This window comes from Myotis brandtii, unplaced genomic scaffold, assembly GCF_000412655.1.
Source record: "Myotis brandtii unplaced genomic scaffold, ASM41265v1 scaffold675, whole genome shotgun sequence".
Taxonomy (NCBI): domain Eukaryota; kingdom Metazoa; phylum Chordata; class Mammalia; order Chiroptera; family Vespertilionidae; genus Myotis; species Myotis brandtii.
In genome coordinates, this window is record NW_005370635.1 from 1,140,990 (window position 1) to 1,152,674 (window position 11,685).

Genomic DNA, 11,685 nt, shown 5'->3' on the forward strand with positions numbered 1-11,685 from the left:
GACCAGGGGCTGCACCTAGGGATTGGGCCTGCCCTCTGCCACCCAGGAGCAGGCCTAAGCCAGCAGGTCGTTATCTCCCAAGGGGTCCCAGACTGCGAGAGGGCACAGGCCGGGCTGAGGGAACCCCCTCCCCCCTGAGTGCACAAATTTTTGTGCACCGGGCCTCTAGTCCTATATAATAAAAGGCTAATATGCAAACTGACCAAATGGCAGAACGAACAGTTGCTATGACATGCACTAACCACCAGGGGGCAGACACTCAATGCAGGAGCTGCCCCCTGGTGGTCAGTGCGCTCCCTCAGGGGGAGTGCTGCTCAGCCAGAAGCTGGACTTATGGCTGGCGAGGGCAGCCTCTCCCACCTCCGCAGCAGTTGGACATCCCCTGAGGGCTCCAAGAGGGCACACGCTGGGCTGAGGGATTCCCCCCCCCCCCCAGTGCATGAATTTCATGCACTGGGCCTCTAGTACTACTATATTTTACAAAGAGAATAAACATAAGCAAAAGTAAATACTAAAAGGATGAGAAAAATAAATAGAAGTTCTAATATTTTTCTTTTTGCAACCCAATGGACTATCACACATACTCCATATTGGAGGCCTAGGATGTTACCAGAGTGACTGATCAGGAAAGGACAAATCCAAGTAAAAGATTCACTAAAACTTATAATAATTGGTTAACTATGAGTGCAAAGGAGAGGGGACTAACTAAGTATGACATAATGGACAGCTACTATTTGCTACTCAGCATCCAGTAACCCCTGGATGAGAATTCACTCCTCTCCCAACAAGCTGCTTAGGTAGCAATGACCCCATCCCCAGCTCCAGGGGTAGGCCCATGCTGGCTAAACCAAATAGATATCCATATTCTCAGTGACTGGTTCAAAAATGTCAGAAATGTTATCCAAAGTCAATGAGATACAAGACATTTGCTGGGGCTTCTGGGGAGATAAACTATCTTCCAACAGCGGTTCTTAAGCTGTGGCTCACAGACTCCCCACAAGGGGTTTAGGTATAGGATTCTGGGCATCTATAAATTCAGGTGAAGGGGAAAATTCATATCTTTACTAACCTCCAACTGAAATTCAGCATTTCCCTCCATTGTGAATTCAGTCACCAGACCACAATATTAACAATATCTGTCACTGTCACAAGTAGAAATCAGATATTTTCCTATCACATGATCTTCGGTTACACCTCCAAACAATGTTCATCACTACTTGGAATTTATTAGACTTATTTGGACTAATTTATTATTTAATAAAGAATATTTAATATTATTTGGACTAAAATATTATTTAACAAAGAAGCACATATTAACCTTATAATTTAAAAAATAATTTGGTTAACTATATATTATTTTTCTTTTTTTTTACTATAAATTTAGAATTTTTTTTATTAAAAATTTCAAAACACCTAAAAATGGTAAATACCATGACAAATCAAAGATAGCTCAATCATTAGGAATTTACTCAAATATTTTGTATACTAATAAGTCAAAGAAGAAAAACCATATAGTTGAGGATGGCCCTCAGGTACTTTCTTCCTGTAATAGACATGCAACTTGCTGGCTCAGAAGAGGTCAACCATGATAAGATCATGGGAAATCACGTCACACAGCAGGAGCCATCCTCCATGTCCCAGATCTGCTTCTTGATTGCCTATCCTAGGAATTACTAGTGAAGCCTGACACTGGGCAAGAGTTCTAATTCATGATTGATCTGACAATCTGATCCTTTGTATTATATCAGTGTGTGGATTGGGATTTTTTAAAATCATTTTTTATTTTTCAATTATAGTTGACATACAATATTACATTAGTTTCAGGTGTATACTCCAGTAATTATGTAATTTACTAAGTGATCATCCCAATAAATCGTGTACCATCTGACACCATACATAGTTTTTAGAATATTATTGACTATATTCCCATGACTATTCTTTAACTACCAATTTGTACTTCTTAATCCCTTCAACTTTTTCACCCACCCCAACCCCCCCTCCCATCTGGCAACCATCAAAATATTTTCTGTATCTATGAGTCTGTTTCTGTCCTGTTTGGCCATTTATTTTTTTAGATTCAATTGTTTATAGGTATGTATTTATTGTCATTTTATTGTTCAAATTTTTTATCTTCTTTATTCTTCTTTAAAAAAGACCCTACATTTAATGTAATACTGGTTTGATAGTGATAAACTCCTTTAACTTTTTCTTGTCTGGGAAGCTCTTTATCTGTCCTTCAATTCTAAATGATTGTCTTGGTGTGGGCCTGTTGGGTTCATGTTGTTTGGAACTCTCTGCACTTCCTGGACTTGTTGGGAAGTTTTCTGTAATTACTTTTCAAATAGATTTTCAATTTCTTGTTCTCTCTCTTCTCCTTCTGGTACTCCCATAATATGAATGCTGGTACACTTGAAGTTGTCTCAGAAGCTCCTTACACTATCCTCTTTTGGATTCTTTTTCCTTTTTGCTCTTCTCATTGTGCGTTTTTTGTTTCCTTATATTCCAAATCGCCAATTTGATTCTTGGCCTCAGCTATTCTACTCTTGATTCCCTATAAAATATTAATTTGTTAGTGTAGCCTTCATTTCTGACTGGCTCATTTTTATGGTTTCCATGTCCCTTTTTATTTTTATCTTTTTATTTTTTTTAATATATATTTTATTGATTTTTTACAGAGAGGCAGGGAGAGGGATAGAGAGTTAGAAACATCGATCAGCTGCCTTCCTGCACACTCCCTACTGGGGATGTGCCCGCAACCAAGGTACATGCCCTTGACCGGAATCGAACCTGGGACCCTTGAGTCCGCAGGCTGATGCTGTATCCACTGAGCCAAACCGGTTAGGACTCCATGTCCTTTTTTAAGGTCAGCCACAACCCTGTTTTGCCTGGGGCCACCTAGCATGAGTTAGAAAGCAAGCTGCAGATGCCCGCCACTTAGGCTGGGCTTGGAGGTGCCCAGGTAAAGCAAAGCTTCCAACCCAGGGGGCTGCCACTAATACTGGGCCTCTGACCACTTAGTGAGAGGTACAGAGCACACTGAGGCCAGGTGCTGCTTGTTTAAGAGAATTTAGGAAAATCTGAAGCATGAGCCATTCATATGGAAAAGCCACTGGAAATGACTTGGATGGGCCCACAAACTGGGTGGGGGTCTCAGGGAATCACCAGTGTAGGGCCAACAGTGATAGGCAGATTGAGACTCAGATATGGTACCTGCCTGCTAGCTCTGTGGGGGAAGGGCTCAAAAGGAACAATGGCCTCTGCCAACACTTCTGTCTGAGAGAAAAACTGCCCCTCCAGCTCTCGCTCTGATACCAGACAGTTCTTCTCCATATGTCCCCAAAGCCTTCTGACATGTTGTCCCAGTGCTGGAACTCAGAGGGAGTGAGCCCAAGTAAGTTTGTGCTCAGACCCTTTAAAACTGTCTGGGACTCCAGCAGCTTGCCATTTCACTCAGCCACAATCCCTGCTGGATTTTACAGCCAGAAGTTATGGGGACTTCTTTTCCTGGCACTAGAACTCTGGGCTGGGGAACCTGGTGTGGGATTAGGACCCTTTGCTACTCACAAGGGACCTCCGCAGCCAAGATATTCCTCCTGGTTTTTATCTACCACAAAGGGTGTTGGACCAGCCTGTTCCATGCCCCGCCCCCCTGCTCCCCACTCCATACCAGTTTCAATGTGGCTTCTTCAATTTTTATTCCTTTCTAAAAACCCTTATTTTCTCATCACCATTTATCCCCCGTTCCCTCTTCCACCTCCACCCACCCCCCCCTCCACAATCACCACACCATATTCCATGTCCATGAGTTTTTTTTCTTTTTTGCTATTCCTCCACCCACCTTCCCCAGTGCCCCACTCCACAAGAGCTGTCTGACTGCTATCTATGAGTCTGTCTCTATTTTGCTTGTTAGTTGTTTGTTCATTAAATTCCACATGAGTGAAATCATATGGTGCTTGCCTTCCTCTGACTGGCTTATTTCACTTAGCATAATGTTCTGCAGGTCCATCCATGCTGTCATAAAGGGTAAAATATCCTGCATTTTTATGGCCGAGTAGTATTCCACTGTGTATATGTACCATAGCTGTTTTATCCACTCTTCTACTGATGTACACTTGGGCTGCTTCCAAATCTCAGCTATTGTAAATAACGCTACAATGAACATAGGGGTGCATGTATTCTTTCAAATTAGAGTTTCAGTTTCTTGAGGAAAATTCCCAGAAATAGAATTTTCTGTAAGACAGTTCCATTTTTAATTTTTTGAGGTAACTCCATACTGCTTTCCACCATAACTGAACCAATCTGCATTTCCATCAACAATGCATGAGGGTTCCCTTTTCTCCACATCCTTGCCAACACTTGTGCACCCATTCAGTGGGTTATCTTTTCATTCTGTTGATGGTTTTCTTTGCTGTGCAAAAACTTTTTAGTTTGATGCAGTCCCATTTTTTTTCCTTTTGTTTCCCTTGTTGAGAAGATATATATTTTTTTAAAAGTATTGCTACGAGGAATGTCCAATGTGGCTTCTTCTTTACATCCTTAGTGGTAGGTCTTCTGTTCATCTAGATTTCAGACAATTCTGAATGATGGTTGTTCTGTAGATTAGTTGTAATTTCGATGCAGTTGTGGGAGGACACAAGTACCACATTTACGTACACCGCTATCTCGATGGAAAGCCAAATATATTTTTAATATAACTGTTTTCTTTGTAGTTCTGTGTATTTCATTTTTAAAAATATAACTCAGAATGGGGGTCCTATAAGCCAAAGGGGTCTCTGGAGCAAAAAAACAAGAGGCCTGCCCTACAGCTTCTATAGAAGCACTCTTCTTCCCCTCCTCTGAAATTCATGGCATGAGGATGTGGGGCTTGAGCTGCAGTCAAACATGCTCTAACCACAAAACACCATGGAAGCAGACTTCGAGGAAGATGAGGTTCTGATCACATAAGTTCAAGTGGATCAAGCTTCACCTTTGGACTTTTCAGCCAGTAAATTGAGTTGGGTTTTTTGTTATCACAATATAAAAAATCTAAATGGTACAGTTGATTTCAGTAGTTTCTATCTTAACACATTGTGGACCAGTAGTTTTACTGCTAGCTTTACCCAGTGGCCAGATAAGTTTCTATTGAACGAGTACAAAAAAACATTTTACATAAATGTTAAAGGCACACTTTAAAATTAAATACCCATTGCATTTTGAAGTTATTTATTACATGTTCTTACAAGCTAATATCTTTTTAAAGTATGATACTTTGAAAAACACTGTGTAATATGAAGTGGAACTAAACAAAGCTGGCAAATTCTCGTGATCCATCCGCAATGTGTTAAGAAACTAGAATAATACCTAAGTCTATGCTTTGAAACAGCAAAATTATAAAAGGTTTAACTTGTCACATTGAGGGAGTCTGAGGAAAATTAGTTTAGTTTTCACAAACTGAGTGTACTGAATATTCACTCAGTACTTACTCCAATCTATTCTCATAAGGACTTCCTGTCATAGAGGATGGACAACTAAAAACTACAATTTCCAGATGCCCTTGAAGCTGAGGTTTTACATATGACATAAATGTGGCCAATGGAGGACAGAAAGTAGTATATAATGATGATTCTGTCTATGGAAGTTAAACTTCTGCCTAAGTATGGTGGCAGCAGCATTCTGATTCAACAACATGGTCCATGGTGGCAGTAGGCAAGTTCTGCAGTATCTTTCTTGTTCCAAGAAACTTAGTCTAAACTGTCCATTCAGTCAACTGAAAGTTTACATATCTTCCTTTCCCAATAAATCCCATTTGCTACAACTACTTAGAGCAAATGCTCTTGCTAAAGTAAATAGGGATATACAAAGAGAAGCATTTTATTAACAGTTAGAAACCTAACAAGAGTTAACAGCTTATGGACACAGATGTAGGCATAACCTGGAAAGAATTAAAATGGAGAAGCCCTAAGAGGTAAGGCAAGATTACAAGAAATACCACAGAGTAAAGAACAAAGCTTTCAATAGTTTGGATCTGTAAGAATTATCAGCAAAGCTGAGAAATCAGAAGAAATCAGAGGCAAAGAACTGAGAGAAGAGAATTCAAAAGATGAAGAGGTCTTCTATACAAATAAATCCCAAAGATGACAAGAGGATAAGAATTTAACTGAAAGATCAGTTTTTCACATTATACTCTCCTCCTCAAAAAGCAGCTCAGTTGGTTAGAGCATTGTTCCCATACATCAAGGTTTCGGGTTTGATCCCCAGTCAGAGTACATATAAGAATCAATCAACCAATGAATGCATATGATCTTTCCTTCTTCTCTCTCCCTCCCTCCCACTTCCTCTCTCTCTCTCAAATCAATAAAAAAATTTTAAATTGTCATGGGTACAGATAATGCTCAAACTCCTTCCAAAACTGGGTCCCAACCACCTTTGTTACAACTGTTCCTTTATATTATAACTTCTAATCACAGTCCATTAAAAATAAATAAATCTGGACCTAAAATAAAGGCCCAATTCAAGACCCACACCTAGGAAGCTTTCTCTGGCAATACCTAAACTAAAACCCAAACTAAATTATAAGCTTAAAGAGAGCAGGCCACCCCGGCCTGTGTTTCTCAGTGATAGTGGTTCTCAACCTTCCTAATGCCGCGACCTTTTAATACAGTTCCTCATGTTGTGGTGACCCCCCAACCATAAAATTATTTTCGTTGCTACTTCATAACTGTAATTTTGCTACCGTTATGAATCGCAATGTAAATATCTGATATGCTATGTGTTTTCCTATGGTCGCAACCCACAGGTTGAGAACCGCTGGGTTAGAGCATTGCCCCGTGCACTGAAGGGTCCCAAGTTCGATTCTTAGTCAAGGACACATACCTTGGTTGCAGGTTCCATTGAATTTTTAGGAAGAATGGGAGAGGAAAAGACAGAAACATTGATGTGAGAGAAACATATCAATTGGTTGCCTCCTGCATGTGCCCCAAACAGGGCCTGGACCAGGGATGAGCCTGCAACCAAGGTTCATGCCCTTAACAGGAATCGAACCCGAGACCCTTTGGTCCACAGGTCAACGCTCTATCCACTGAGCCAAATTGGCTACAGCTTTTCTCTCTTTCCCCCTCCCTCCCTCCCACTCTCTCTATAAATCAGTGGGAAAAATATCCTTGGGTGAGGAGTAACAAGAGAGAGAGAGAGAGACAGAGAGAGAAAGAACAGGGCCTGTGTTCTTGATGTCTTTATATTCTGATTACCTAACAAAATGTCACCCAAATGTGCTAACAAAGCAGGCTCTTTGAACAGGTAGTTTCAGAAGATACTGGTGGAAGTGAGATTGCAGGAGATTAAAAAGTTAAAATGACTTGGACGTGCATGAAGGAACTTTCTATAGTAATGGTAATGGTCCTATAGCATGACAAGGTTATGGGTTACATAGATGTATGAACTTATCCCACCTAAGGGAATGCTTCCCATAAGACCTGTATTTACTGCAGTATATAAATTTTACCTAAAAAACTAGTAAACAAATAGTTCATGATAGGCATACAGGGGTAAAGTATACTTACTTTGAAATATAACAAAAATGAGATGCATTAATGAGTGGATAGAAGAAGAGAGGGAAGATAGAATGGATACAGAAAAGCAAATTCTATAAAATATGAATTGCAGAATCTAGGTTGTGGGTATTTAGGTATTCAATATACAAACAATTCTTGCAACTCTTCTATGAAGGTTTTCATTATAAAATGTTAAGGAAAGAAAGCAAATAGTGGAAATGAAGGCTGTGAGAGGCTCACATATATCAGAAGTTTGTCAATTAAAGAAAAGGACTGACAACAAAGAAGGTATATAACATGCCTCTGAGATTGGGATGTCTAGACTGTTCCTCTTCTCTCTACCTCCAATTTTAGACTGCATATATAGACTAGTCTGGCTTATTCTTGCCTCAAAGAAAGAGCTCACTCACTTAAACTCCATTTATTCTAGGATTATTCAAATCCATGGATCTTAAGTGCTTATTCTTGCCTCAAAGAAAGAGCTCACTCAAACTCCATTTATTCTAGGATTATTCAAATCCATGGATTCTAGACCCTTTGATAATCTGCTAGCCATTCTTTTTACCTGAGCTTTTAATACATCCTTAAACCAGCCTTTAGACAAGACCTCTGGCCAACCTGGTATAACATTACTGGTTTATCCTCTTGGTCCAATTCTGGGCCCTTAGAATCATGGTCCTCCATAGCAAAGGAATGTTAAAACAAAATGTCCTTGCAGTAAGGACAATTCACCTGAGTGAATTGTACCTGGCATAGAGGTACTCAAAAAATGTTTGTTAGATGAATGAACCCCATGCCTGATAATATAAAACACATATGTAGCTTAGTTTCACATTTATACCTACATTGTATTGAGGATAGTAAATGTATGTGCTAGGATTCTGAAGGTAAAGATTTTCAAAGAAAAGATCTGGAGCCTCTTCAGTGGAGCTAAGTAGAAGATGCAGCTGGAAATTTAAGTTTGATAAACTGAACTATCACTAGGAAACACCTACATTTTAATCATTAATACTTTCCCAGAAAACACAGTAAGTTCATCAGCTTCAAAATACCATAAGTATGAACTAAAGGAGAAGATAAATTATGCAAAGATAAGGATTGACAGGAATTCAATTTCCAAATGACCTAAATGCATTTGGAGCTAATCTATTCTTTTTGTTGTTGTTTCCAAAGGACTGCAGATTATGCACTTGTTGAATTTTGCCTTTGTCACACATAACCTAACAAGGAAGGCATTCATTATACCATAGTAGCTTCCCTCAAGTATCTGTTTCTGAACAGCTGCAAATTTTGGAAGATAACACCAAATGATGTCTCTAACGATTAGTACATTCTCTACCCCAAAAATATTAAAACAAGTTAATTGTTGTTGTTAATATGTTTACTAGAATATCAAAACCATATTAAACGGGCTTAGCATAAATTTTAAACTTAGAAAATAAAGTAGAAAGTTTGTATAAGAATTTCAATTCTACATGTTAATAGAATTGATCCAATAAACATATCCTAAAGAATTTCTAAAATTTAGCACTTCATTCTTCATGATGTTTGTTTTTATCTATCAGAAAAACGCTATATCCCTAATGACTAATTGATTTAGTCCCTTCAAATGCTGTAATCTGGATAGACAAAATATTTTAAAATAATAATAAGCCCGATCCTAAATAAATTTCCATTTATAAGTAAAAGCTGCTTCATAGACCTAAAACAGCAAGGCCTGGGTGAAAAGCATCCTTTGGAAAAATGTTTCAGAAGAATTATGACTTGTTAAATAGTTATGCAACTATATGCATAACCTGGCTTTTTTTTTTTATTACTGTCATTGTTCCTCAGTCACATAGAATACACAGACATTCATTCTCTACCTATTAACTCATTTTCCATGAGGAAAAATAAAAGTTTCTCTTCCTTGGCAGTGCATTTTCCCCCTCTATTTGAAATGCACTGCCAAGGAGGAGCTATTTTATTATCATCATTTATTTACCTTTCAACTCGCATTTAGCTTGACTTCGCCCCTTCCCATTTACACCAGTACACTTAATTTACAGAGCCATGTAGCCTGGCCCAGAAAGGCCACCCAGAAAAGACACATGCAAGGGTTCTTTTTGTACCTCTTTCAATTTCATTATATCTTGCCATGATCCTTTCATCATAATAGATTGATTAATACCCTCAATATCATCAGTACCTATCAGTCCCGAGGATTCAAACAAATACTGTCTTTAGAACCTTTGCTCAGCATTGTCACCATACAATTCCCAATTTCTTAAAAAAAAAAAAAAAATTAACAACTCTCAGGAGTACACACAGTGCTGCTGAATTTCCAAGGTATGGTGAAGATCAAAATGAGATTTACAAGAAAGCTTTGTTTTGTGAACTTCCAGTCAAATCTAATAGTAATTAATAAGGGTAAAATTTTGTTCTCATTTCCTTAGTTAATAGGTATAGCATAACTTTCCCCTATATGTTGGTGCAAAATCCAGAGAGACAATACATTGTCAATAATTTATAAAGAGCCTGGAAAGAGTATTAACCACAACAACAAAAAAACCTACCTTACAAGTCAAGGTCAGTGAAAAAGGATTGAGGATTCCTATCCAAGCTTCCTATTGAAAACACGAAATTGTAATTATGCTTTAATTTTAAACCATCTACCTTTCAAACTAGATTCCAGTAAATGATTCTACAGAGAGGAAGACAGGATGAAAGTATTGATAAGCTGAACCTGGAGTGAGTCAGTAATGGCAAATGACTAGCCTCTCTTCCACTCTGATCTCTTTTGAAAGCTCTGGAAGAAAACCAAGAAACTTTAAAAAAAAATTCTATGGTTTCATATTTGCAAGCACCACTGACAAAAAGTTACACATCCAGACAAGCAGTCCGGGGATATTATTATGTATATTGTTATGGCCCAGCCTTAGTAAGAAAGCAAGAAAAAGGCTTGTTGCTGAGCTCTAACCAGAGAAAACCCTCAATTATCCATGGTAGCATGGGGCAGGGACAAGCTGGATGAATTAAATCTTCAGGTAATTATTATCTAAGAATAATGGATTAATTCAAACACGCTCCTCCTTACAATAGGAAAAGTTCACTTAAGACCTACTCTCAAGCAAAATAAACCAGTCAGAGAAAGACAAGTATCACATGATCTCACTCATATGTGGAATCTAAAGAACAAAATAAACTGATGAACAATGTAGATCCCGAGACATAGAAACATGTAACAGACTGACGAATTTCAGAGGGAAGGCGGGGGTGGGCTGGTGGGAAGAGATTAACCAAAGAATTTAGACGCATATATGCATAATCCAAGGACACAGACAATAGTGTTGTGAAAGCCCAGGGCGATGGGTCAGGGCCGGCTGGGAGGGGTCAATGGGCGGGGAGGCCGGGAATGGTACATCTGTATTACTTTCAACAATAAAGATCAATGTCAGAAATAAAAAACAGTAATAAAAAGATCTGCTCTCCCTCTTCCAGGCCATTCTCTAAGTCTAACAAAAATGAGAACTAGCAGATAGATGATGTCCAAACTGTCTAGCAAAAAAGAGTAAGGCAACTGCATCACCAGCACTCAAATCAGTTCTATTTCCCCCCACAATTCCTATCCACAAACCACCAAACTATGAGTTTAGATTCCTGGGAGGCATTTACATTAAACACCCCAGCCCCACACCCCCACAAGTCCTTGTGAGGAAGCTGTCTCTAAATCAAATGTGCCTGATACTGAAGTTAAGGAACTTGACAACTCTTACATTAAAACTGGAAAATGCTGGTGTCGAACAACTTTCGATTCAAATCCACGGCGATTCCCGGCCACAGGAGACGGAACTTCCTCTCTCCCCTCCGCAACCCCCCGGCCCTCCCGCGCCAAGGTCCCGGCCAAGGGCCTGCGGTGACATCACAGGCCCCCTCCCGGACGTCACAGGCGCGCGGACCCACAGCACCATGATACATTAAAACTGGAAAATGCTGGTGTCGAACAACTTTCGATTCAAATCCACGGCGATTCCCGGCCACAGGAGACGGAACTTCCTCTCTCCCCTCCGCAACCCCCCGGCCCTCCCGCGCCAAGGTCCCGGCCAAGGGCCTGCGGTGACATCACAGGCCCCCTCCCGGACGTCACAGGCGCGCGGACCCACAGCACCATGATGAC

The 11,685-nt window shown here is 39.7% G+C and overlaps 1 protein-coding gene across 3 annotated transcripts in view; it reads right to left on the bottom strand.

Annotated features, from left to right (window-relative positions):
* Positions 1-11,347, bottom strand: part of FBXO34 (F-box protein 34) — an 86,242-nt gene extending 74,895 nt beyond the window's left edge. Inside the window, exon 1 of one of the 3 annotated variants that reach the window (XM_014529246.1) lies at positions 11,285-11,347. The gene's annotated coding sequence lies outside the window, so the exon portion shown is untranslated. Of the gene's footprint in view, positions 1-10,084; positions 10,141-11,284 lie in introns of those variants that run through there. The other 2 variants (XM_005881293.2, XM_014529244.1) reach the window with 2 other exon arrangements.
* Positions 11,348-11,685: the final 338 nt, after the last annotated feature.